This window comes from Macrotis lagotis, chromosome 1 (genome assembly GCF_037893015.1).
Source record: "Macrotis lagotis isolate mMagLag1 chromosome 1, bilby.v1.9.chrom.fasta, whole genome shotgun sequence".
NCBI classification, from domain to species: Eukaryota; Metazoa; Chordata; class Mammalia; order Peramelemorphia; family Peramelidae; genus Macrotis; species Macrotis lagotis.
Genome location: NC_133658.1, coordinates 620,078,669 through 620,104,857, shown reverse-complemented (window position 1 = coordinate 620,104,857; position 26,189 = coordinate 620,078,669). Strand labels below are relative to the sequence as shown.

The following is a 26,189-nucleotide window of genomic DNA, read 5'->3' as shown; positions in this document are numbered from 1 at the left end:
CCTAGGTGTCCCAAGTCCTTCTCATCAGTCTCTCTCACCCAGCAACTCTGATTCCTCTTATGTGTCTATATTTCCCTGGTGTTAACTCCTGTTTTTATTCTCTGTACCTCCATTTTTGGACATGCCAATTCAGCTATTCCTTTGGGCAAAGTTTTCTCCCTAATAAGACATGGTTCCTAGATAAATCTCACCTCTGATCAAGTGGTACTCTCCAAACTGTCTCATAGTTATTTAGGTTTGGCACTACCTGATCTGGATAGCTTTGTCTATCTCTGTACTGTAGATAATCTACTTGATAAATTTTCATTACTGTATTAAATGCTTCTATAAATGTAAGTGGTAATTAAATTAAATTGGCTAGATGACCTTCAAATTTCTTGTTTTTGCATTGTCTATATTCCTCTCTTCCTCTCCAAGATAGTCATCCCTTATAACAAATAATTTTTAAAAAGAGGAAGACAAAAATTTGAATCAGCAAAACTACCCAATATATAGAAATATTTAGAATATATTGAAATATAGAAAATATATAGAAAATATATGCTATTATACAGTCATATTATATGCTATTATATAGCTTTCCATATCCATGGACCCCTACTTCTGTTCAGGAATAAGAAACATCTCATACTTCTTTTTTGAAACCAAGTTTATTGTTTATCATTTCACAGAAGTCAAATTAAATTACCTTGAAATTGTAGTTCTTTCTATTTATATTTCAATAGATATTGTATATATTTTTTCCTGGATTAGCTTTTCTCTCTTTCTTCTTGCTTTGCATCAGTTCATATAAGTCTTTTCATGTTTCTTTGAATTCATCATGATTGCCATTTATTATAGTAGAGTAAAATTCCATTACATTCATATATCAATTAAACTGAGAAACCTTCAGGAAATTCATGAATAACAAGCTGATTTTTCATTATTCTAAAAATAGATTTTTAGAATGCTAACATGATTTTTACCAGTTTTTCCTCAAAATTTTTAATATCTCAGTGAAAATGCATGTAATACTAGTGGGTTTAAATGATTAAAATGGACTGCAACTGATATTTTAATTACATTTATTACTTGTCTATGACTATGAGAGAGGTACAGAAAGGAGGATAGAGACTTGGAGATGGGCCCTGGTTTTGACACTATTTATAACCAGATGACCTTGAACAAGTCTCCTAAGCTCTTTAAGATAATTTCTTCCTCTTTAATATGAAAATAATGATAATTGTTTTCACATCCTTCAAAGTGTTTTGTGAAATCATAAGGTAAGTTTCTATACTTGAGTTGAAAAAAAATTAACCTTAATCTTCAGCAAGTCACTTAACCCTTGCGAAAAAAAAAGGACATGGTAGTTTCAGTAGGCTCCAAATTCAGTGTGAGTCAACAGTTTCAATTTCATCTTAAATACTAGAAAACTAAGGTAATTTTGGGTGGTAATAAGAGAGTGACAGCCTCCAGGGATTAATAGGCGATTAACCCTTTCCAATATGAATTATTTTATTTATGATATTTATATTCCAAATGCTTAATCTGGGACCTAAAACATAGAGGCACTTAATTAGTACTTGACAAAATGATTAATTGACCTGGCTACACTACATCTAAAATTTTGTTTGCACTGCCAGGTATTTCATTTTAGTTAGGACTCTGATAATCTGAAGAACTTTTGACTGGTGAGGAGACCAAAACTTCTGGGAGGTTTAATGACTTGCTCATAGCCTTAGATTTGTTTCATATTCAGATTCCCAGAATCCCCTATTTTGCTCACTATTCATGTTATTACCTGAAGGAATAAGTTAATTTTGATTGAAATGAAGAACAAAAGAGGTATAATGTCCCTACTCTACAAATTATATGGAGTGAAGCCATGTAAAAATCATGAAAACTTAGAAACCAAAGTAATACACACATAGTATTCATCACATAATTCCTGAGGGCACAGTAGATGACCATCCACTAATCACACCCTATGGAAAGTTTGAACTTCAGACAATAGGAGAAAGAGCACTTGCCTTGGTCTCTTATTCTTTCCAAAGTTAAGTCCTTTTCTATATTCAAGACACTGCATTTTCCTAGTTTCCCCCCAGCACTGAGTTTTTAAATGTCCCTGCTGAAAGCCATACTTTACAAGAAAAAATGGGCAGGCCCAATTTAGAACACCCCCAGAGGAAAACATTTGGGTCTTAACAGGAACCATAAAACCAAAATTATGAACCCAGAGAATACAAAGCAAGCAGCCAGAGTGTTGGTCCACAAAGGAGCCTTTGATGAAATGGAAAGCTTCTCTGGAATGCCAACACTAGAGACTTATAGTCAACTGACTCAGTTCTGTTTTCCCAGGGCTGACAGCCTAACTTGTGCCTGGTGGTGTCTGGTTGTATTAGTGATGCTGACTTCTATCAGAGGATTGCACATAATGGTGCTTCTCTCCCACTGACTTCATGACCTTTAAACTGAGCCAACTGAAGGCTCATGGATCTACCCTATGGCATAATTATGTTGATGATGAGAACTGTGCTGGCAGTGGTTTTCACAAGTTGTTGATTTTTTCATGTGACATCTTTCCGAAGTTTTATCTATCTCCTTTCTGTCAGGATTGTGGTACCAAGTGATATTCTTTCACACACTTGCTGCAGTTTTCTATGATTTATTTATGGCATTGTTAAATCTCCATTGTCTATTATTTGTATGCAAACCTTACTATAAAAACGTCTCTATCCATCGCCTCCTCCTAAGTAAAATGGCAAAGAGCAATTGTGAAGAATGAGAGGTGATTGACCTCCATTTTAGCATTTGTCCCTTTTCATTATCTAGATTTGAGAATACCACTGAGCTACACTTTGATTCAAGATCCCTTGACTTTCCATATTCTTTTGTTCTCACAAGAAGAAGCATTTGACTATTTCTTTTCCAATGCCAGTTACTTCAGTTATTATTGTAATAGTAACCAAGGGAGATGGGACATCTGTAATGATTTAACTTCTTAAATTCACGTATTTCATATTTACTTTAGTGGGGTAAGATTTTTTTTCTTTTCTCTACTAGAACCATCAAACTTAGGGAACTCAAAAATCTTCACAACAGGTAGTGATCTAAATAATTTTTATTTTTAATAAAATTAAATAAATTTTCTGCTATATTACTTCTTATCTTTCCCCTTTTCTCTGCCTTCCTAGAGGGGACAGTGTGATAGAATAGAAAGAAAGCCTGATCTGGAGTTAAAAGTCCTGAGTTTGAATCCTGGCTCTGCTTTATTATCTTTATATTTTTGGAAAAGACTTTTCATAAGTAAAGGTCTTCAGTTCTCAATTTATAAAATGCATAAGTTGGGTTTGATGGTCGTCTTCTAGCTCTCAAAGTAACGGAACCTAGTGGAAGTGGCAATAAGATGAGGTGCATCTATCCTGCCTGTTACTTAAATTGTCCAGCTGATGCTTTCTGTGAACCTAGAACATGCTTGCATCCTGATATATCCAGTTTCAATCATCATCATAAGCATCTGGTCACTTATTGGATATTCTGTAGTGTAACTTTTGTTCAGGGTTCTTAGGAGACATAAGTAAGATTGGTCTAAATGCTTGCTGATGTTCCTTCCAAAACTGAAATTCTGTGAGTCTGTGATATTATTCCAGAGGATAATCTGATTATCTTATCCATAGGCTATTATTTACAAGTTTCTTAACTCAAAATACATTTCTAACACATTCTTTCTTCCTAATCTTAAATTATTTGCAGTATGTCTTCTCTCTACCTCTTAAGCCTGTTTTTCCCATTTTCCCCAACAATTTCATTGATTTCACCTCTGAGAAGTACCTTTCAGTTGTACATAAGCTTTCTCATTCCTCCTCTTTTCAACTATTGTCCGTGTACTTTAGGAGACTCTCCCATTCTTCATTTCATCTGTGTAATCTCTTTCTATTCCTTCTTCTTTTTTGTTTCTCTTCCAGTCACTTCTCTTTATTTCTGTCCACAACTTTCCTTTTTCCTTTCTCATTACAATTTATGATTTTAAAATTGGAAGAGAAACTCTAATCATGACGGATGTTTAAGAGTCCTGTTGGTGAAACACCTGTTTTGAGGAAAATCATTAATTTTTGAAGTGAAATTAAGCATAATTATCATTGTAATCAGCCTCAAAAGCCCTTGAAACTGTTCAGAAATCTCCTTCAGAATTTCTACAGAAGTCTCATTTATATCTATAGCTTTCTTTGATTAAATATGATTTTATTTAAGCTCTAGTATACAAGAAAAATTAAAAGTAAATCTTGTTTAATTTTGTTTTTCTGTCCTGTTTAATTACTAGCATTGCAACAGTACTGTTTTCTTATTTTTCATTGTCAATATAATCATTCAATTTTATTTATGTATATACACAAATATGTATTTATTATAAATATATTATATATATATATTTATGATGAAATTTGTTTCAAGCAAATAAATTATAAAGCAAATTCTGGTTTTGAACCTCATTTGTTCTCTTTAGGGATTGTTAGCACATCAAATAAATGGCATGTTCATATAATGATATATTTCTAGGATAAAACACAGTCTATCAATCTCTCTTACTCAATAGACACCTTCAATAGTACCTTGTTCTAGTGCCCCCCAATGAAGAAATGAAGACAGCAAACAGAATCTGTATAACAAATCACTATAGATCTGTCTCATTACTGTCTACAAATTGGTTCTTTATTGTTGGACAACTTGTTTGACTTTTTCTCCCATATCTTTAGCATGAGATTTTTCCTTTAGTTAACTTTAAAACTAAGCTCCCTTACAGTTTATACTTACCTTCTGTTATAAAGACCGTGATCAGCTAAACAGCATCCCTCTATATTCTGCCCTTCCAATCACATTTCACTTGATGTTCTCTTCATTCAGGTTTCCTGTCTTTTCAATTTTTAAATTCTTTTGTCTTTTTTTTTGTACAACTCTTTCTTTGAGGTTCTCCTTGCTCTTTATCTCCCACCTTCTTTAAAATTCCATTTCTTTGAAGAAACCATTCACAACCAATTAGAATGTGATACAATGGATTTTCCTTTCCTATCTTTTCTTTGTTCATCTATTCCCAGCCATAAACCCCTAACACTAAATGAATAGGGGCTTTTCCACTGGGGTTTACCTTTTTTTAATTTTTTGTTTTGTTTTTCAGTCTCAGTTGTATCTGACTCCTTGTTAGCCCATTTGGGGTTTTCTTGGCAAAGACATTGAAATGGTTTGGCATTTCATTCCATAAGTGATTTGCCCAAGACCACAGATCTAATATTTGAAACTGGTTTTCCTGAATCCAGATCCAATAATCTATCTACTGATAGCTGCCTCTCTTTTTAATTACCTTCACATGTTTCTTCATATATACTTGTATTCAACTTATACCAGTGATGTCAATTTTAGACTTAAAATTCAAAGACCAAAGACCATTTATTTTAATACCTTTGTTTCATGGTACCCAGATCCTTAAACAAAGTCGCATTGAGTTCAGATTGCAAGTTGAGACATAGAACTTTTAAGACCCAGCCAATGTTGTAATATAGTTTGTTTTACTATGTATCTATTTTACAAGGCCTTCTTATTTTTCCTCCTTCAGTATGAAAAATAGTGAGGGAGGTAGAAGGGAAAGAAAGTGGATTTTGTTCATTGGAAACAAGTAATTAAAAAAATCTTTTGTATTCCTTTGTATTCTCAACACTTGTAGTATAAAGAGCCAACTGAGATAAGGAAAATTGCATCAAACTATGACAGAGAAATTCCAGGTTCTAGACTCAATCCAGTCACTAATTGAATACTCTTTGGAAAATCATGCTTTCTCACTGAGCCTTGGTTTCTTCATCCATAAAATAAAGGGATTGAACTAGATAAACTTTAAGACATTTTCTCATGTTAAAAATCAATGCTTTGATGTGGGTTTGAGAAAAGCCTATTTGATTTGGGTACAAGTAGTTGGCAAAGAGGGTTAGAATGCTGAACCCGCAGTCAGAAAGATTTATCTTCCTGAATTCAAAGGCCTCAGACACTCACTAGCTATGTGACTCTGGGCGAGTTGCTTACCCCTGTTTACCTCACTTTCTTTATCTGTTAAATGAACTGGAGGAGGAAATGACAAATAACTCTATAATTTTTGCCAAGAAAATCCTCAAATGGGGTCATGAAGAAAAAAAACTGAAGACCAATATTAGATTTTTATGCTAAAGATCTAGAGTTGAAGATAATGTTCAGAGATCATTCCAACCTGCCTTTAGGCAGGTGACTATCTAAATTACCCAGGAAAAATGGCTAACTTCTCTAAAATCTCTAATGACTAAGATATCACAGCATCGTTCAGTAATTTATTCCAGAATTCTACCCCCAAAGACCAATAAATTTCTCATTCTCTAGCTGTAATTTAAGCTGATTTCCCCTGATCTGTCCTCCACAGATAATTTAACATCATCATGAGCTGCTGAAATTTCTTTCAGGCCCTTGGCTACAGGATAACAGATGAATCAAACATTTCCATTTATTGTTGGCTTTCTATTTGAATACATTGCTAATTTCTCAGTGGTGTTTATCCAAGATGGAATCAAAGAAGAAAATATTAATGGCACTTTTATATCTTTATATCTTTATATCTTTCAGATGAAAGGTTATTTGAATAGGTATTTTTAAAATACTTTTTTTTTTCTTAATTCTTGAGGTAGGTTAAGGTGTAAGTGAAACCATTAGGACAAAGATTAATGGATGAAAATATTTCTTTTGGTAGGTTGCTTGACTAACTTCCATTTTTATCCCTTGAACAAAACTTTCAATTCATTCATTTTGCCCTGGGGAACAGTAACTGCACACAATTTGTGTTTTTTTCCTAATAGAAGAATTATGACTTTTGAAAAGTTTTGACGTTCTAACCATGTGGTCTATATCTTTATTCCATGATGGAATTGTAGTATGTGGAAATTGAAGGGACCTTAGAAATAGATCATCTTAAATACTAAGCCCTTTATTTTCTAGATGAGGGAACCAAGACCTAGCTATCAAAGGACTTCTCGAAGGTCAAATAAAACCAGACCTAAAACTCATGTTGCCTGCTTTTTTAAACCCATTTCTCAATGTATAAATGTCAAAATTACAAAATTTAAATTTGACTGATCATTTCATTATTTTTAGCTTTCATTTATCAAGAAAAATTTCAATATCGCCAAGGAATCTCTTCATTAATGTGGTTATTTTAAAAAGTATTTATGTTCTTGAGTAAAAGACATAATAAGTCAATATTCATCTTTTTTAAAGTATCTGAGGGCTACATTACAGAAAAAAATTAACTTTTCAAAAAATTGATTTTTTTCATATATTACATCTGCGATTTTGGTGAATATACACCTAATTTTCTATTGAGAGATTTTTTTGTTTTTGTTTTTGTTTTTGTCTTGGTAAAGCAATGGGGTTAAGTTGCTTGCTCAAGGCCACATGGCTAGGTAATTATTAAGCGTCTGAGGTGCCACCTAGCCACCCCCTATTGAGAGATTTTAATGAGAGATAGCAGTAAGTTGCTATTTCAAAAAAAAAACAGGTTCACCATACATTAATAAAAAATATATACCTCTGGTGGCTCATTTTTGTTATTTCAATTTACATGAAAGAACTTTCTCTAAAAGAAATTGCCCAATGCCAAAAGTTATCTGCATATTATCCTTCAATATGTGGCTTCACTGGCTTTCTTCAATTGAATTCACCAAAAAATTATTATTCTTTACCTGTTACAAAATGAAAGATGAGAGACTGTTTGCAAAAATTTCCCTTGAAATAATGAAGACCTGCATTCCAGTTCTGCCTGACAAATTAGCTATATGATCTCCCAGGCAAATCATTTCTGTGAACTAAACTAGTCTCTCTCTGTCTCTGTCTCTATTGCATGCTCCCCCACCCCTTGCTCTCTCTTTCTCAGATGACTGTGAATGAAATTAAGAATCTTTCTTCTGTTATGTTTATTTATAAGTAAATATTTTAACACAGTACTTTTAAAACTGTCCTGTTAGACAATAGTTCTCAAAGGGTGTGCCATGAGGTTTTTCCTCAAGTGTGCTGTGAAGTTTTGTGCATCATGTTACTATGGATTAAAACAAAATTTATGAATAATTTAAATTTTATATGAGTTTACTTAGCATTATAAACTTGTCATAGTATAGTAAATATAGCATTCACAAATGTTTTCAGGAATGTCAGTTAAATTTGGGGGGTGTATATGAAGTTTTTCAATGGTATGATAATAATAACCAATCCTATGTCCTCATAAGTTTGTCAAGGAGGAGCAAATAAAATATTTGTACCTAAATTCCTTGAACAGTTGAGTGCTGTTGAAATATACAGTATTTTTAATCCCAAAATGAGTTTAATTGATTTGTCACCAAACATTATGTTCCTGATAATGTGTTAAGTACTAATGATACAAAGTAAGGCAGAAATTGTCCCTGTCCTCAAGGAGATCATGTTTTAAATAAAGAGATAATATAACTAATTATGTGCACACACATAAAAAGCAGAGGGTACTGTGGGAGATATGGCAAACAAGAAAGACCTGTAGGAGGTGGGAATTGAGCCATCTTGAAAGAAGGGAGGAAATGGAGATACAGAAGGAAATATTATAGGCACAAGGGAAAAAAAATCAATGAATGAGAAGGTGGGATTTGAACTGTCTTTAAAAAAAAGATAGGAAATAGTGGTACAGAGGAAAATATTTCAGTTATAGAAACATGAGGTGGAGTATCATATGTGGAACAGACAGTAGACCAGTATAAAAAGGAGCAAAATATAAGAAGAATGGAAAATTAGGAAAGGCTAGATTGATGAACATAAATGCCAAATGAAAGGCTTAATATTTGATCCTGGAGGTAATAAGGAGCCACTAGAGTTAATTGCAAGGTCTGATGATATATTCAAACTTGTATTTTAGAAAAATCATTTGAGCAGATGAGTAGATTGGGAGTTGGGGGAGATGAGTTAGGGAGACCAGTTAATCCACTATTGTAGTAATCCAGGTAAAAAGGTAATGAGGTCCTAAACTAGGGTTTTGTGTATCAAGGAGACATTATATGTACAAGATATTAGGGAGAGAGAAACATTACCCTATTTCAACAAATTTTTTTTTCACTCATGGTCATGGATTTAAACTGAGCTTTCCATATTCTGACCAATGACACACATCTACATGTGACCCGTGGCTATTCAGAATTTTTCTGTTTTGAATTTAACAGGCATAAAGAGTTTGTACCTATAATTTTGATCTCTTTAACCCTCAGATTCCAGGCAACTGAGTTAATGTGAAGACAGTATTAATATTTAGGCCTCTTCCCTCTATAATCTGCAGATTTTCTAGGGAATTATTGGTCTGGATGTAGATATCTGTTGATCCTTCTTATAAAAATATTTACCTGAAAACTGGCAGTGTCTAATAAGATTGGTCAGAGTTAAATACTAGGGAGGAAATTATTTAGGGAATTCTTGAAACAGATGAAAAACTATCTGTCTTTCTGTGTTACACTGAGTTAAAAGGATAGCTGTACTGTAGTTTTCTTTTTCTAAGAAAGATACTGCTCTAAATGATTCATAAATGCTTCTGTCTTTCTGTGTTAATCTATGATGATTCATTCCTAAAATGCTAACCTACTGGTTTAACAAATACCAAAAAGACTAGAGACTTGCTGCTAAATGTTATTGTCCATGCAAATTAATATAAATTACTTTTGTCATTACATTTGCCCAAATTGAAACAGTTAAATAGGTTTTGTCCCTTTGCTGTCTTGAAAGTTTACCATTTTTCTTTTAATAAATGATTCATAACTTACTATATAAGCAAATCTCTCATTCAGAAGTCCAAATTAAAGAACCCAGTATTAACTCTTTATAATAGTGTTATGAAGGGTCAGGAATCAAATCTTGACCTTAGTCTATCTGGGACTTCTCAAACTTCTATTCTATGTGTTTGGTATATTCTAGGAAGATTTATGGGAATCCAGAATGTCTTCAATTTCATGTAATAATGGGTAATGTTTTTATTGCATGTAAGATTCTGTTTTATCAAGGAAGAAATTCGCTCTGCCTTTAAATCAAGTCATTGATTTCAAGATTCACTAAGCTAATTCTGTCATAAGCTAGGAAATCCCTTCAGTAAGTGCTGTTAGTTTTAAAGTATTTGTTCTTCATTATGGTGATGATGATGATGATGATGATGATGATGATGATGATGATGATGATGAGAAGGAGGAAGCAGGAACAGAATAGAATCAGAGGACCAAAGATTTAGAGCTAGAAGAGAACTTGCTCTTTTTTTTAATAGATAAAGGTCTACGTAGAGAATTTAGAGAAATTAACTGACATGCCCAGATCAGCTAATAAATGTTTAAGACAGAATATGGATCCAGCTCTCTTGTCTGAGTTAAGTGCCCTAGCCACTCTGTCTCTGGCATAAGAAAAAAGTAATTTTTGAGGGAAGATATATTATTGCCAGAAGTGTCCCCTATATGAAACGTTTCCCAGTGTTGTCACAATTATTCTGAAATTATTTTGCATATGTCTTATATTGATTTATCTATGTATAGTTGCTCCCAAGGAGAATATAAACTCCTTGAGGGCAGGGACATTTTTTTACTTTTGTTTTTGTATCCCCAGCAATTAGTATAGTGCCAAGTTCTTAATAAATATTTGTTAAATTTTTCCTCTATTAAAAAGTGTTTCTTATTACTATGGTTATTTGAGGAATCCAAGAATTTGGGCAAGTGGCAAAGCAGTTGTCCTTCTAGTGCCTTTGAAATGAATCAAAGGATTGTCATCACTAGCTCTGATTTTTAGCAGTTAATAGATAACAGATATATTAGACACTTAGAATATTATCCCCAGTTGATGATAATATTAATTTTAATCTCCATTTCCTCAGGCAGACGTCTCTTCAAATCTATCTGGCCTGGCTTTAGAGGTCACAAGATGGTGTCAATAAATCACTAGTACTGCTGCAGATAGTTTTTATGAGACAGTGATAGTTTTTATGTTAGTGGACACAAGAGGAATGATCTCTTCTCTTGTGTCAGTATTGAAGTGATACCCAAGCTGGGAGCTAGACCTGCTCTCCTGCTAGATATAATAGAATGGGCAGAGGAGAGAATTTTGTTGTCATTGGTGTGATAAAATGCTGGAATGGACAGTGTATTTCTCTCCTTGGAAATTTCTAAGAAGCAAACAGAGATCTATCTATCATGGAAAGTTTAGACATCTTTCTGACTGGATGCAGGACATCAAAACAGGTGATCTCTTGGGGTGCTTTAATTCTCTTTGACTATGATGCAACTTGGAATGAAATGACTCCCTTCCTGTCTCTTGGACCATTGGCATGCTTCAAAAATTAGTAATCTCTGAAGTCTAACCAAGAAGGAACAAACTCATTTGATATTATTTAATTTAAAATGTATTTCAAACATAAGTATTTTGTAATATATATTTATCCTCATAGATTTCTCATTTCCTAAACTTGAGTCCATTAATATTCCAATGGAAATGATTAGAGTAAAATGATGATAAGTTAATTGTCTATTTGAATTATTTAATGTCAAGAGAGTGCTAGGATGTTTTCCAAATGGAAGATCTTATTTATTTTACCAGTCTTTTTATTCCAAGATAAGTAAATGACCCCCCCCCAATGTTTTGAAGGCAGAAAAAAAAAGAAGTTCTTTAAATTGCTTCCATAGTACACATTGATTCAAATTGAATGTGATGAGAGAGAAATCATGTCCTTGAGGAAGAAATATAAAGTATAAGAGATAGTGCAATCAGACAATAAGATATCAGAGTTTTTTCCCCCGAAATTAAAGATAATAATCCTTGGTCTTTGTTCAAACTCCATAGTTCTTTATCTGGATACAGGGTATAGACCCAGTAGTGGTATTTTGCACATTTTTGTTGCCCTTTGGGCATAGTTCCAAATTGCTCTCCAGAAAGGTTGGATAAGTTCACAGCTCAACCAACAATGAAATAGTGTCCCAGATGTCCCACAACCCTTCCAACAATGATAATTGTCCTTTCTGGTCATATTGGCAATCTGAGAGGTGTGAGGTGGTGCCTCAGAGAAGCTTTAATTTGTATTTTTCTAATAAGTAATGATTTAGAGCAATTTTTCATATGACTATGGATTGCTTTAGTCTCCTTCTCTGTAACTTGCCTTTGCATATCCTTTGACCATTTGTCAATCGGGGAATGGCTTTTTTTAAAATTTGACTCAGTTCTCTGTATATTTTAGAAATGAGTCCTTTGTCAGAAACATTAGTTGTAAAGATTTTTTTCCCAGTTTACTACATTTCTTTTGATCTTGGTTACAGTGTTTTTGTCTGTGCAAAAGCTTTTTAATTTAATGCAATAAAAATCATCTAATGATGTTCTCCATCTCTTTCTTGGTCATAAAATGCTTCCCTTTCCATAGATCTGACAGCTAAACTACTCCTTGATCTTCTAGTTTGCTTATAATTTTGTTTTTTTATGTCTAAATCCTGTATCCATTCTGTTCTTATCTTGGTATAAGGTATGAGGTGTTGATCTAATCTAAATTTGTTCCATACCAACTTCCAATTTTCCCAGCAGTTTTTATCACAGTAACTGAACTCTGAGTTTATTGAGAAAGTGCATTTTAGACAAAGGTGACTTATTACAAAGTCATGGAAATGGGAGACAGAGTGTTGTGTGAGGAAGTCAAGAAAGTTAAAGTGTTTGAAACAAAGAGGTTATGAATGGAAATAATGGAAATAACTCTAGAAAGTTAATTTGAGCCAAGCTATGATATACTTTAATTGTCAAACAGAGGAAGTTGTATTTGATCCAATAGGCAACAGAGCTTACTGAGGCAGTTGAATTATGGTTAAACCAATGGTTTAACATCATTTTGGTATAAGTTATATGGAGGATGGTTTGAGTGGATATGGGAAAAACTAGAGAGAAAAAGAAAGTTATAAGAGAACCATTATATATTTAATGTACAATCATCTTTCATTTTCTATTCTATTTTGCTATGGAAAATATGTATTAAGTTCAGAATAAAATAAATAGCATTTTAAAAAGAAAAAGAAAAATATTTGTTGTATAGTGAAATAAAAAAAGAAAGGAATGGGAGAGTGAGAACTAAAGAATGATTTCAAGTTTGCAAACTTGTGGATCAGGATTTTAGTAGATATTTTTAAAATGTTGATTCAACCTTAGTGAAATGTATGATTATTCCTAGCAATTTTTCACATTTAAAAACTTATCAAGTAAAACAAATATATCTTGGCTAGGCATCTGTTATCTCCCCCCATTAGACTATAAACTCATTCTTGGTAGAGATTGGCTTTTGCTATTGCTTTATATTTCTAGTACCTAGCATGGTATATGCTTAATAAATTATAATAATTGATTGATATTTATTTTATTATTACACTTTAAAACTTTGTGATCATCCTTGATTATTGTTAGGTGAACTTTGATGGTTCTAAATTCTAGAAATTGCTGAGAGCTAAGCAGTCTCAAACTAATTTTGATTATCATTTAGAAAATATTTATGAATCTGAAAAGATAATACAAAACATACCATCAAAAAAACCCAGCAACAACACCATAAAAATGGCACTCAATCACAGAACTAAGAATTTCCCAAGAACTAATGTAAAGTAATATAGTATAGTCAATGAAACATTTGTAAGAAAACAAATCTACTTATAGGATTATATGTGGGGCCTGTGGAAAAGTCTAACAGGAAATTCTTAAACATAAACTTTTTAAAAATAAAAGGAATCATACTCATTAAAAACAGCTAGACTATTCTAGGTAATGTCCTTTGGTTTGAATTGTTCTCTTGCTTCCTCTAGTCTTCCATCTGTGAAGGAGATTGACATTTTGCCTCCTCTAATCCTAGAGTTTTCATATTGAAAGGAATACTCTGAGAACACTAACAGGAGCAAACCATTTCCCTCAGAGATGGGAGTTGAAAATAACATTGGAGGTGTAGTCATTGGAAATCTTATATCTAAGTACTTATTAAAGGAAATGTTATATTTCAGCACTTTCTTCATATCAGGTGTGCCCATTGGCAAAAGTATCGTATCTTGCTTCCTGATGACAACATAGCTCATCCATAACATTTGTTTTTCAATTCATATTTAGTAATTCTGTCAGATGACTTAGACTTTGTCCATTCCAAACCAACAGTCACAATCCTAACTAGGTTTTGTGATGTCTTTGTTCTTCTTGATTATACAAATGCCTGTGGCTTTCTTCTATCACTTACAGATCAATATTGAGAAATGGTGAAGAACTATTCCTAAGAAGACTTTTAGTTGGAAATTAAAAAAGAAATGTTCATAAGACAACAAGAAAGACAATTACTTTCATTCTTTCCTCCATGACTTTGTTTTTCCTTTGGAATGCTTGGAAGGTTCTTCCTTTACCACCACCACCCCTTGACTAAATTCTAACCAGTACAGATCTTATCTTCTTGGAATTAAGTGTGGAACTGGATAAAGCAATAGTCTTTTAGTTAGAGTTTCTGGGTTCTAGACCTGGTTCTGCTTCTATATAACTATGTGACCTCAGTATAATGTGCTCTCTGAGCATCAATTTTATTGTCTGGAGTAATTCTAATTTGTTAGCTCCTTGTAACACTAGCAACAACTTTTAGTTGTAGTCAGAGGCCAAATATTTCATTTCTGCTTTTTTAGCTCTACTGCTATGTAGAGGTCACTCAGGCTTTCTATTTCTCAGCTTTTCTCATCAATAGATTAGAAGGTCCTAGAGGAAGGGACTCTATTCCATTTTCTTTGTAACTCCAGGAGTCTTCATAGTGCTTGGAACTTATAAATAAATGCTTGTTGAAGTCTCTAGAAATGACTTCTCTAAAATTATTCAGTCACAGAGTTTTACATGATCAAAATGGTCCTTTACAACTTTTCAGCAATGCATTATTATGAATAGAAGACTTGGAAAACTCTAAAGTATCATAGACATAAATTTTTCTCCTATATTCCTGGTTGCACTGATGATTCTCTTTCTTAAGTTCTCTTGTACTAATAATCAGAAATGTCATCTTAATATGTAGCTGTTCTTAATTGAAGTTTACTCTTTATCTTTAACTGGATTATAAACTCACTAAAGTAAAAGGGGATACTCTCTTTTATCACTTAATTCAGAGCTAGAGGCATGATAGACACTCAGTGAATACTTGTTAATTTATTGAATAATTTTCCTAACATTGTTTTTGGTCTTGGAAATTCAACACTAGACTTTTTGCCCATGAAATACATTTTACTTTGTAGTAGGAAAAGACAATGTAGAAAAATGACAAACAATAAAAACAGCAGAATGTGAAGAGCTATAAATAACAAGGAATTTAATGGGTATCTAGGTGGTGCAGTGGTTAGAGTACTAACATTGGAATGAGGAGAACTTGAGTTTAAATCTGGCATCAGAGATTATTAGCTGTGTGACCCTGGATAAGTCACTTAACCCTATTTGCCTCAGTTCCTCATCCATTAAAAAAGGAGTGAGAATTGATCAAAATAACAAAAATGAGTTTGTTTTATTTTAAAGGCAGTAGGGGGTCACTGAAAATTCTTGAGCTTGTCAGATGGGTTTGTGAGTTACGTGCAGTAACCAAGTTAGATTTGGGTTAAAACACTTGATTTTAAATCCAACATCTTCTGGTTATTATTTGTGTAATCCTAAACAAGTCACAGGAGATAGCTCCATGACTCTGTATCCAGAGCACTGGGCTTAAAATTAGGAATACCTGAGTTCAAATATGAACTAGTTGTGTGATCCTGAGCAAATCACTGAACCCTGTTTGCCTCAGTTTCCTCATTTATAAAGTCAAGGGGGAGAAGGAAATAGCAGATCATTCCATTATCTTTGCCAAGAAAATCCTCCAACAATATGGTTTACAGGACCACAAAGAGTTGAATACAAAACAAGTCACATCCTCCCTGGACCTCAGTATCTTCCTCCCTAAAATGAAGGGTTGGGCTAGGGGATCTCTAAGTTAAGTTTTTACCTCGAATCATCTCCTTTGTCAATCCATAATATCAACCAGCACTTACCAACCTATATAGGACTCTACTAGGCTAATGGGGAAAATATAGAGAAAATAGAATAGAAAGTCTCATACACACAAGGAATTTTGTTTTAGTGATAAAGAAGATATATATATATATATGCACATATACATGCATATACAAGTATATATGTGTGTGTATGTATATATACATACATACATACATACATACATACATAAATAATGCATGTTAGGAAGAAGGGAAATAAAATCGGGGTGATACTTTAATTGATATAAGGTGAGTATGCTTCCTACAAGAAGGAAGTTTTGTGTGAAGGTGGTAATGGACAGAATTTAGTGAGAACATATGGTTTCCAGATGGGAAGATATAGTAGGTGAAAAGCAAGCCAGAAATGTGCAGGAAAGAGAAAGATCTGATTTGACCAAAGTAGACAAATCCAATCAGGGATAGTAAAAAGTTTTAAGACAATAGAAATTGGGAGTTGAAGGAGTGTCAGGGGATGTCTTTTCCAATCCATACTTGGAAAAAAATCTTCATGATAACTCTCCTGGCAAGGAATTATCTAGACTTTGCTTGAAGACCTATAAGAAAGAGAAATTTTCCTTGTTTCAATTGACATCTCTGCAACTTTCCCCTTGCTGTTGGTTCTGCTCTCTGGCATCAAACAGAATCATCTACTCCCTTCATATTCTTGAAGTTAGCTCTTACGTCCCTCCTAAATTTTCTCTTCCTTGTTTTAATATGCTTGGTTCCATTAATATAGCGTCATGTGACCAAGATTCTTCAATTTATGAATATCCTTCTTTATCCATTGAGTAAAGAACTTATCACAATGTCTGGTAAACATTAGGGACTATATAGATGCTTATTCTCCTTTCTTCTTAAATAGAAGCATCCTATTACTATAGGAGAACCTACAACTGTAGATGACATCTGAGGAAAACAGAGAAGAGAAAAACAATTGCCTTTCTATTCCTAGAAACTCTCCCTCTCTTAAGGCAATCCAAGATTTCACTGTCCTTTTTGGGATGTCTTATCACTCAAGGAAATCACTAGTTAAAAGAAGATATTGAAGTATAAGCAGTGGAGAATTGAGAACCTCTGATAACAAACTTGGATTATTTGAAAGCAATGATCATTACAACTTATATTAAAGTGCTTTGTGGTTTCAAAGTACTTTGATGTACATTATCTGTTTTCATTGCTACAATAACCTCATAATGTACATAATACAAGTATGATTGCTCCCCAACTTAGAAAACAAGAACTGTATTCTTAGAGTGGTTAAGTCACTTGAGCAATGTAAAAAAGTCATCAGACCCCAGGTTCTCTGTCTCTTAAGTCCAGTGCTCCTTCAACTGTGACACACTCTCTTTTAAGGATTCCCATAATTCCAGGCTGCTAGCCTGGATTTCCAAGTCTCCCTTTCTACTCCTAGGAAAGTACAAAAGATCAGGACCTGTCCACCTCATACCCACAAGCCAATGGGAAAATATTCACTTTCTGGGAGAGCAATTCCAAACAGAGGCGAAGATTTTTGAGTACCTGATTGACATCATCCAAACGGTATCAAGGGAAATGGATGATGTGGGAAGGGGGAAGTAAAGATTGACTTGGTTACTATCAGCTTCAGTTACAGAAGACTAGGTACTTAGAAACAGGGAGAGAATCTTCCATGAATTCAGATCTCATGTCTAGTGTATGGTGGGAAAGGTTTCTGAAAGAGGGTCATGTAATTATAGCAACCACATATACAAAGACCTTATTGATTGAAACACTTTATATTGGAAGGTCCAGGAAATCTTGTATGTTTTCCTAAAGAAAATATTAATCTACAAACCTAAAACAAATTAGTGTGACATAACAGCATGAAAGGAGTTGATTGAGGATGGGAAGAGGAACCAAAGAAAACTCATTCTTTTTAAACAATAAAATCATAATTCCTTTCTTGTTTATTTTTTTGTACTTAAAGATTTTATTTATTTTGGGTTTTACCATTTTCCCCCAATCTTACTTCCCTCCCCCCACTCCCCCCACAGAAGGCAATTTGCCAATCTTTACATTGTATGAACCATAATTTTTAATCTGTTAATTTTTCCCCATCTGATGGATATCCCTGCTCCTGGGTGAGGAGGGGGGTAAAAAATTTTCAGAGTAAATTGAGATTACTGAGATTAGTTTCCACTATTAAAAAGGAGAGGCACAAATAGATGATATCTTGGAGGCTCATGTGCTATTTGATTACTTATCTACCATTGATAACAGCTCTTTTAACTTAAGAATGCTGCTCAGCAGAATGGGCAGCTTTAATTACATTGGCATGAGCCTTGAATGTGAGGATGCCTTGATTAGAATTGATGAACCTTGGTTAATGAAAAGCCCTACAGGTTATGAGGTTGTATTATATAATTGAAGAGAATCCCAATTATCTAAAAAGGTTTTTTTCTCTCCCTATACTTTATTGCTCAGTAAAAGATGAAAGGGAAATCTGACTTTATATTCCATCCTGCAAAGAGTTTTATTTAGGCACAATTCAAAGGGCACTACTGACAATACTGTTTCATTATTAGATAGCCAGAGAACATTGGTACTTTGACTTCCCCAGGTAATGAATTTGGATATTTTCAATCATAGTGGTCTGTTTTTATATTCAAATCACATGTAAGTTGATATGATTGAGTAACTTTAAAAACAGAAAGAATCAGGACAATGAAGAATTTAGCAATCTGGCTGACTATAGTTCTTCACAAAGTGTTTGGATCTCCTACTTGGATTCGTTATGTGGGAGAAAATGACTACCTCTGGGGATGGTGCAGATAACTTCCAATTTCTTAATGTTGTGATGAATTTAATGTATATGAGGCACCACCTGTTGTTTATGATAAGAACATAGTAATTCCCTTAGTCATTGCAATGAATCACAGTCATGATCTTCCCTTTCAGAGATAGATCAAGAAAATGCAACTTGATGCAAATTCTTCTCAATATTTGAACTGGTGTGAATCTAATTTCCTATATCTGGATATAATTTGTCCTACATTCTTGAAGAACACCATTACATCAGGGGAAATGATCCCATGACAAGTACATGAACTGGATTTGAGTGAGGGGGTGCTGTGTGAAGTCACCAGCCTCACCTTCTCCTGCAGAACCATCTGGGTCCAGTGGCCAGATATGAATTAGGATGACTGGAGTTGGCCCTGGATGTGAGGCAGTCAGGGAACAATTTTTGTTCTTTACATCACTGGAAACTTGGCTGAACTTGGACTTTTTCCAAATGTAGACACCAAAGCAATGATATCAGAGTATCTGTGAAGGGGAATGTCTGACCAACTGAACAAAAGTAAGATAAGCTAAGGGAAATTTATGTTCTTCTTGATCTTGGTCAAGTAACTTCCCTATTCCAAAACAAATTTAGATGCATTGGTCAAACAAAAAGCATTATTTAAATACCAACTATGTATCATGATAATCTTTTAGGATACATTGAACATATATTAAACCCCTCCTACTCCCAAGTAGCTTCCCTTCCACTCATAAGAAGATTGAGACCCAATTAGGGGGGCTTGAGAGCATGGGCTGTTTTTATTTGTGCGTGTGCCTTTTTTTGTTTTTGTTTTTTTCTTTTCCCCCAGCTTAACTTAGCACATAGTAGTGGAAGAGTTGAAACACTAACTTTTTTGATCTCCCAAACCCACACTCTTTTTCCTATATTAAGTTCCTACCAGCTTTAGAAGGGAATAACTAGATATCAATTCCCAGCCAACTCCAAAAACATATACACACCTACTTCCATTAGCTGACCTTGAGTGATCTCTAAAATTCTTCTAGTTTATGAGCTTATGAGTTTACTTTCTTAATTTTTATTTAAGCCATGCTTTTTCAGTATCTTGAGAGATGGTTAAAGTAAGTTTCCAGAAGCATAAATGTGCATTGTAGGCCTCTAAAGTCCCACCTACTTTTGTTAGAAAATGTCATCAAGATTTTTTTTAGTCACTGTGCAAGTATATATTGTGTGATATCATTAGGCTTTGGCCCAAGGTGAATTCATGAAGATAAGACATTAACCTGATGATTATATTTATCTTGAAACTTCTTTTGAGGTATCTGAGATCTTAATGAATCAAAACTCTAAATTGTTAATTAATCAATTGCCCATCTTGCAAAAGCCTGAAAAATATAAAATGGAAAATAAATCAAGTTAGAAATAGCCCAATAGGGGATAATAAATAAAATATTAATTTAGTAATAAGAACACCTTGCATTAATTTAGCATTCAGCAGCATACAAAATGCTTTCATACCTTTTATCTCATTAGTACTTTGTAAGAGGCCTCAAAGGTAGTCAGGACACATATAATTATTTCTAATTTACAGATTTGGAAATGAAGTCTCAGAAAGAGTAAATGACTTGCCTTAGGTCAATTTATCTTTTCAAAGTAGACAAAACATGTTATTTAAAACCCTATTTCCTGATGGTTCAGCTTTTAATGCAATGTTCAGTAGCTGTTATATCCAAATAAATATGAACAAATAATTTGAAACTGAATATTAAATTTTGTTGTAACTTAACAGATGTGGCTCCAGTAATGCAAGGGGACATTTGAGCAACATTGTTTTAAAAGCAATTTCTTTGTATAAAGCAAATATTAACAAATAAAAGAACAAACATCTACCACATGGCCACATCTTCATTTTCTCCAATATACATGCTTTGATAGTCACATTCAAACTGTCCTGGAAGACTACCAGAAAGGAAACTATATGATTAGAGGAGAAAAGTCTGATTTGCATCTAAAAAATGTAGTTCATGCTCATTTATGTGCAAATGTAATGGAAAAAGGCTCTAGGTAAAGTGGCTAAAACCTAAACAAAATAAACACTTAATTTTCTTTTATTGTACTGTGTGACTATTAATAATATTATGGTACCAAGTCAGAAACATTAAACTAAGCAGGGGAGCAATAAATGTCCCTAGACTGTGCAATACTGTTGATATTAGTGGTTAATAGCTCCAGAGTTCACATAAAATGCAAATTGAAGTACAAAGAAGATGTTTAGTACAGTCAGCAGTGGTAGTGAACTGTTTACAGGTGAAACTGTGGCCAACAGGGCCAACACAGCAGGGACAGCTTCTGTTAAAGATAGCAAGAGGAACTGGGTAAATCACTTCACCTCCCTGTGCCTGTTATCTGCCAGCTAGTTAATTAAACTAGGAAGGGTCTTCCCTAAACTTAATTACATCCTTCTGGAAACCTTCCTTTGACTTTGCAAGGTACTCCTTTGCTAAAGGTAAGGTTATCCCCCTCCCTTAAGCCCTGCCCCCAATCTCCTTCCAAAATAGAATAGTGAGGTGCTCAGTAAAATAGTTCTAGAAAAAAAATTGGATGCAGATTTCACTTTTGCTTCCCATATATGCACTAACAACCAGGGCAAAAGCCCTTCTTCCCCTCTGATTTTCTCAATTACTACAATAGTACCTTTACACTATAATGTGCTCCTTTCTCACCTCTATGAGAATCCTTTGTCTTCCTTCAAGGCTCAGATGAGCAAAAAAAAAAATTTAAGAAAAATTTTACTTAGTTTGAGTTACACAATTTCTCCCCCATTCTTGCTTCCCTCCCCGCACCCCACACAGAAGGCATTCTGTTAGTCTTTACATTGTTTCCATGGTATACATTGATCTCAATGTGATGAGAGAGAAATCATATCCTTAAGGAAGAAAAATAAATTATAAGAGATAGCAAAATTACATAAGAGAACGGTTTATTTTTCTAAATTTAAGGTAATAGGGGTGGCTAGGTGGTGCAGTGGATAAAGCACTGGCCCTGAAGCCAGGAGTACCTAGGTTCAAATCTGGTCTCAGACACTTAATAATTGCCTAGCTGTGTGGCCTTGGGCAAGCCACTTAACCCCATTTGCCTTGCACAAAAACCGCTAAAAAAATAAATAAATTGAAGGTAATAGTATTTAGCCTTTGTTCAAACTGCACAATTCTTTCTCTGGATACAGATGGTATTCTTCATTGCAGATAGCCCAGAATTTTCCCTAGTTCTTGCACTGATGGAATGAGCAAGTTCATCAATGTTGATCATCAACCCCATGTTGCTGTTAGGGTATACAGTGTTTTTCTGGTTCTGCTCCCCTCACTCAGCATCAGTTCATGCAAATATTTCCAGGCTTCCCTGAATTCCCATCCCTCCTGTTCTAATAGAACAATAGTGTTCCATAACATACATATACCACAATTTGTTAAGCCATTCCCTAACATTCACTTAATTTCCAATTCTTTACCACCACAAACAGGATTGCTATGAATATTTTTGTGCAAGTGATATTTTTATCCTTTTTCATCATCTCTTCAGGGTATAGACCCAGTAGTATTGCTGAATCAAAGGGTATGCACTATGCACATTTCTGTTGCCCATTGGGCACAATTACAAATTGCTCTCCAGAAAGGTTGGATGAGTTCACAGCTCCACCAACAATGTATTAGTGTCAGACATTTCCCACATCCCATCCAACAATGATCATTGTCCTTTCTGTTCATATTGGCAAGTCTGAGAGGTGTGAGGTGGTATCTGAGAGATGGTTTAATTTGCATTTCTCTAATAAATAATGATTTAGAGCAATTTTTTTATGACTATGGATAGCTTTGATTTCCTCAACTGTAAATTGCCTTTGCATATCCTTTGACCATTTGTCAATTGGGGAATGGCTTGTTGTTTTGAAAATTTGACTCAGATCCCTGTATATTTTGGAAATGAGTCCTTTGTCAGAAATACTAGTTGTAAAAATTGTTTCCCAATTTACATTTCTTTTGATCTTGATTACAGTGGTTTTGTTTGTGCAAAAGCTTTTTAATTTAATGTAATCAAAATTATCTAGTTTGTTTTTAATGATTTCTCCATGTCTTCCTTGATCATAAACTACTTCCCTTTCCATAGATTTGACAGGTAAACTACTCCTTGATCTTCTAGTCTGCTTATGTTTTTTTATGTCTAAATTCTGTATCCATTTTAATCTTATCTTGGTATAGGTTGTGAGGTGTTGGTCTAATCTAAATTTCTTTCATACTAACTTCCAATTTTCCCCAACAGGTTTTATTGAAGAGAGAATTTTTATCCCAATAGCTGGACTCTTTGGGTTTATCAAATAGCAGATTACTATAAGCATTTCCTGCTATTCCACTCATCCACCACTCTATTTCTTAGCCGATACCAGACAGTTTTGGTGACTGATGCTTTATAATACAATTTTAGATCTGGTAAGGCTAAGCCACCTTCTTTTGTACTTTTTTTTTCATTGAATCCTTGGAAACTCTTGACTTTTTATTTCTAGATATAAATTTACTTATAACTTCTTTCTAACTCATTAAAGTAATTTTTTGGAATTTTGATTGGTAGGGCACTAAACAGGTATTTTAGTGTTGATAGAATTGTCATTTTTAATTATATTAGCAAGACATGAACAGTTGATGTGTGCTCAGTTATTTAAATCTGATTTTATTTGTGTAAGAAATGTTTTATAATTATTTTCAAAAAGTTTCTGAGTATGCCTTGTCAGCTAGACTCCCAGGTGTTTTATATTGTCTGAGGTTAACTGTGAATGGGATTTCTCTTTCTAGCTCTTTCTGCTGTATCTTGCTAGATATATATATAGATATGTATATATATATATATATATATATATATATATATACTAGTTATATATATATATACATACATATACATATATCTGTATCTTGCTAGTTATATATATACTAGTTATGTATATACATACATACATATATATATATATATATATATATATATATATATACATACATGTTGAGGATTTCTGAGGGTTTATTTTATATCCTGCTACTTTGCTAAAGTTGCTAATTATTTCCTGTAGTTTTTTAGAGGATTGTTTTGGATTTTCTCGGTATACCATCTGGAAAGAGTGCGAGTTTTGTCTTTTCCCTCCTAACTCTAATTCCTTCCATTTCTTTTTCTTCTCTTATTGCTGAAGCTAACATTTCTAATATGATATTGAATAGTAGTGGTGATAATAAGGATCCTTGGTTCACCCCGATCTTATTGGGAATGCCTCTAGCCTATCCCCTTTGCATACAATACTTGCTGATGGTTTCAGATAGATACTGCTTATTATTTTGAGGAGCAATCCATTTATTCCTACACTCACCTGTGTTTCAGTAGGAATGTTTAGTGGGTGCTGTATTTTGTCAAAAGCTTTATAACCATATATCGATAAGTTCATATGATTTCTGATAGGTTTTTGATTGATATAATTAATTATACTAATAGTTTTCCTAAATTGAAGCAACCCTGCATCCCTGGGATAAATCTTATTGATCATAATTTATTATCCTAGTGATAACTTGTTGTAATCATTTTGCTAAGACTTTAAGAATTTTGGATCTATATTCATCTGGGACATAGTTCTATAATTTTCTTTTTCTGTTTTAAGTCTTCCTGTTTTTTTTTTTTTTCAACACCATATTAGTGTCATAGAAAGTAATAGGCAGAATTCCATCTTCACCTATTTTTCCAAAGAGTTTATATAGAATTGGAACCAAATGTTCCTTTAATGTTTGATAGAATTCACTTGTGAATCCATCTAGCCCTGGAGACTTTTTCTTAGGGAGTTCCGTAATGGCTTGCTGAATTTCTTTTTCTGAGATAGGGTTATTTAGGTTTTTAATTTCCTCTTCATTTAATCTAGGCAACTTATATTTCTGTAAATATTTGTTCATTTCACTTAGATTGTCAAATTTATTAGTATAGAGTTGGGCAAAATAATTCCAAATTATTACTTTAATTTCCTCCTCATTGATGGTGTATTCACCTTTTTCATTTATGATGCTAGCAATTTGGTTTCCTTCTTTTTTTAAACCAAATTGACCAGAGATTTATCAAGTTTATTGTTTTTTTTCATAAAACCAACTCTTGGTTTTATTTATTAGTTTATGAGTTTTTTTGCTTTCAATTTTATTAATTTCTCCTTTGATTTTTAGAATTTCTAATTTGGTATTTAATTGTGGGGGTTTAATTTGTTCTTTCTCTATTTTTTTTAGTTGCATATTTAGTTCATTGATTTCTTCTTTCTCTAAGTTATTCATGTAAGCATTTAAAGATATAATATATCCCCTGGCAGCTACCTTGAGTATATCCTATAGGTTTTTGTATATTGTTTCATTATTGTCATTATCTAGGATACTATAATTAATTCTTTTTATAATTTGTTGCTTGATCCACTCATTCTTTAAAATTAGCCTATTCAGTTTCCAATTAGTTCTGGGTCTATATCTCCCTGGCCCAGTATTGCATATGATTTTTATTGCATGTGAAATGTGTATTCACTATTTCTGCCTTTCTACAGTTGATCATTAGGTTTTTATGCCCTAGTACATGGTCAGTTTTTGTATAAGTTCCATGTACTGCTGAGAAAAAGGTATATTCCTTTCTTATTCCCATTCAGTTTCCTCCATAGGTCTATCATATCTAGGTTTTCTAACAATCTATTTACCTCCTTGACTTCCTTCTTGTTTATTTTAATATTAGATTTATCTAAATCTGAGAGTGGGAGGTTGAGGTCTCCCACTACTAGAGTTTTGCTGTCTATGTCTTCCTGTAGCTCTTTCAACTTCTCCTCTAAGAATTTTGATGCTATCCCATTGGGTGCATACATATTTAGTAGTGAAATTACTTTATTGTCTATAGTACCTTTTAGAAGGATATAGTTTCCTTCCTTATCTCTTTTAACACTATCTATTTTTGCAGCTGCTTTGTCTGAGATAAGGACTGCTACCCGTGCTTTTTTCACTTCAGCTGAAACAAAATATATTTTACCTTTTATCTTTATATGTATCTCTCTGCTTCAGATGAGTTTCTTGCAAGCAGAATATTGCAGGATTCTGGTTTTTAATCTACTTTGCTATTTGTTTATGTTTTAAGGGAGAGTTTATCCTGTTCACATTCAAAGTTATAATTGCTAACTCTTTATTACCCTCCATGCTATCTTCCCTCTGTTTGTATTTTTCCCTTTTCCCCCTTTATCCAGATTCTTTTGTTTTGTTTCTGAATTCTGCCACTTTCAGTGTGTTTGCCCTCCTATAGCAACCCCCTCCTCTTTTTCC

General features: G+C 33.6%; 1 protein-coding gene across 12 annotated transcripts in view; it reads left to right on the top strand.

Moving 5' to 3' along the window:
* Nucleotides 1–26,189, top strand: part of NCKAP5 (NCK associated protein 5) — a 1,109,295-nt gene that overhangs the window by 227,214 nt on the left and 855,892 nt on the right. The window contains exon 1 of one of the 12 annotated variants that reach the window (XM_074215038.1): nucleotides 17,566–17,615. The exons of the other annotated variants lie outside the window; for them this stretch is intronic. The gene's annotated coding sequence lies outside the window, so the exon portion shown is untranslated. Of the gene's footprint in view, nucleotides 1–17,565; nucleotides 17,616–26,189 lie in introns of those variants that run through there. 12 annotated transcript variants of the gene reach the window in all.